At 43.0% G+C, this 2,798-nt stretch overlaps 1 non-coding gene across 1 annotated transcript; it reads right to left on the bottom strand.

The window, feature by feature from the left end:
* Positions 1–359: 359 nt before the first annotated feature.
* Positions 360–442, bottom strand: trnal-uag (transfer RNA leucine (anticodon UAG)). Its single transcript has one exon. It is a non-coding gene; the product is annotated as a tRNA-Leu (tRNA).
* Between the last annotated feature and the right edge of the window lie 2,356 nt (positions 443–2,798).

The raw sequence follows: 2,798 nt of genomic DNA, 5'->3' as shown, positions 1-2,798 counted from the left end.
GGATGGCACAGATAAACACTCATTTTTACGCGCTCCTCTGGAAGGAATGCAAATAAAAGCCGAAACCCGAAAACAGTAGTGGCCGTAAGAGGAAATACATCCACGCGGCACACCAGTGCTCCATGTTAGTATAGTGGTGAGTATCCCCGCCTGTCACGCGGGAGACGACGTAGCATTTGTCCAATCAGATTCCAATGTGTGGGATCTTACGGAATTTCCCTTCTCCGTCATTTTCTGAGCCCTATTCCAAAGGGGCATCCTGTCCACTCCTCGATGCTTGTCGAAAACCTGCCAGTCTGTTTGATTAGTGTTGATTTGTTTCGAAAAAGCTCAAAGAAAGGAAGACCAATTGAGCCCTTTGTCAGGAGTGGGATTTGAACCCACGCCTCTAGGGGAGACTGCGACCTAAATGCAGTGCCTTAGACCACTCGGCCATGCTGACGTGTGCTGCCAGCCCCAACCGGTCCCCTGAGCCACCGCGATACCACTGCATTCCTTGATCATCGCACTGTCATTAAAGTTACATGGAGTGACATCAGTACTGAAATCTTTGAAAAATCTGTCGGCTTTCATGACCCGTTTTCTTTGTGGAGTGAATGTTGCAAGCTTGCGAGAAAAAGTTTGTGAACCCTTTGGAATGATCTGGATTTCTACATGAATGGCTCTTAAAATATGATCTGGTCTTCATCTGAGGCATAATGATAAATAAAGACAGTCTTATTTAACAAACAACACACACAACATTTTACATTGTCAATTCAATTCAATGTATTTCTATATAGCGCCTTTCACAACAAGGTTGTCTAAAGGCACTTAACAATGCAAGTTGTTAAGAGCCTTGTGTCTAATATGACGCCTAGGTTACGTGCTGACTCTTTGAGGCAAATGTTTAAATCCTCTGAGTTAAGTGCTGAAGTTATAGTAGTCCTATCAGTATTGTTGCCTCCAATCAACAGCTCCTCAGTTTTATCGGAGTTGAGTAACAAAAAGTTTTCACACATCCAAGTCTTTCCTTCATTAATGCATTTAACTAAAGTGATAATAGAAGAGTTGTCGTTTGGTGTAAACGAAATGTATATTTGAGTGTCATCAGCATATGAATGAAAGTTCAAATTATGTTTTTGTGTTATCCTACCTAGCAGCAGCATGTAGAGAGAGAGAGCAATATTGGTCCCGTCACTGATCACCAAATTGAACTGGTGACGTTGATGAAGCAGTACAATTATTACATATTTGAACAGAACGAAAACGATGAGTTAAATGTGAAGTAAACCACTTAAGGACGGTTCCAGATAAGCCAACCTCAAACTCAAGCCTGTGTGACAAAACAGAGAGGTCAACCGTGTCAAAGGCAGCACTAAGATCTAGAAGCACAAGCACTGTTGCATTCCCCGCATCAGTAGCTAAGAGAATTTCATTTACGACTCTTGTTAATGCAGTTTCAGTTCTGTGGCCTGGGCGGAAACCAGACTGAAATTTCTCAAGTATATTATTTGAATCCAGAGACGATTGAAGTTGGGCCACAACTATTCTCTCAAGACTTTTAGATTGAAATGGGACCTTTGAGACAGGCCTGTAGTTGTTAAGAACTTGGGGATCCAAATTTGACTTCTTAAGGAGCGGTCTAACAACCGCTACCTTAAATTGATGAGGTACAACGCCTGACGCAAGGGATGCATTCATCATACTAAATATAGGTCCTGCCAGTCCTTCGAGGGAATCTTTGACTAGCTGAGTGGGGATGGGATCTAGCGAACAGGTGGTTGACTTTGTCTTACGTCTGTGTTCATGAGTCCACCATAAGAAGAAATCTGAACAGGAGTGGTGATCATGGGAGGTCACCACGGAGGAAACCACTGCTCTCCCCCCCAAAAAAAACCACCACTGCCCCTCTCAAGTTTGCTAAAGACCACATGGATGTTCCACAGCAACTCCTGGAACAATGTTCTGTGGACAGATGTGACAAAAGTTGAACATGTTGGTAAATGTGCACAGCGTTATGTTTGGAGATAACAAAACACTGCATACAAACTCCAAAACCTCATCCCAACTGGGAAGCATGGCGGAGGCTGTACGGCTTGCAATCATCGAGGGACCGATGAATTCCAAGTGGTATCAGGAAATTCTACAGCAGAATGTCAGGGTGTCTGCCTGTGATCTAAAACCCAAAAGACGCCGGTTCATGCAACATGACAAAAACAAAGGAGTACATCAACAACAGAGTGGCTGAAACAGAAGAAATTCCGTATTTTGGGATGGCCAAGTAAGAGTCCTGACCCCAGTCCCATAGAAGTGCTGTGGCGTGATCTGAAGCAGGCCGTTCAGCGCAAGACATCCCAAAAATATCCATGAACTGAAACAGTTATGCATAGAGGAATCAGCCAAAATACCTCCTAAAAGCTGCTCAGGTCTGATCGGCCGCTACAGAAAGTTGGGGTTGAGGTTTTTGTCGATAAAGGAGGTTCCACTAGTTCCTTAATATAAGGGTTCACGTACTTTTTCCATCAATGACCTTGATTGTTTAAACCATTTGTTCAATAAAGAAACAGCAATGTCAAATGTTGGGCGTGTGTTGTTTGTTAAATCAGACTATCTTTATTCATTATTATTACTCAGATAAAGATTAGATCACATGTTAGGAGCCATTCATGCAGAAATCCACATCATTCCGAAGAGCTGTTTACAAAAGCTTTTTTCACAACTGTATGTGAGAGAAGAGCAGGGACGCTCACTGAGTAAGGTGGGGTTGCAGCTTTGCAAATCACAAGGACATTCGTACACTCAAAGGAGAACAGGAG

This window comes from Atractosteus spatula, unplaced genomic scaffold (assembly GCF_055471065.1).
Source record: "Atractosteus spatula isolate fAtrSpa1 unplaced genomic scaffold, fAtrSpa1.hap1 Scaffold_23, whole genome shotgun sequence".
Lineage (NCBI taxonomy): Eukaryota > Metazoa > Chordata > Actinopteri > Semionotiformes > Lepisosteidae > Atractosteus > Atractosteus spatula.
Note: the sequence above shows the minus strand (reverse complement) of the source record. Positions and strands in the feature narration are given on the sequence as shown.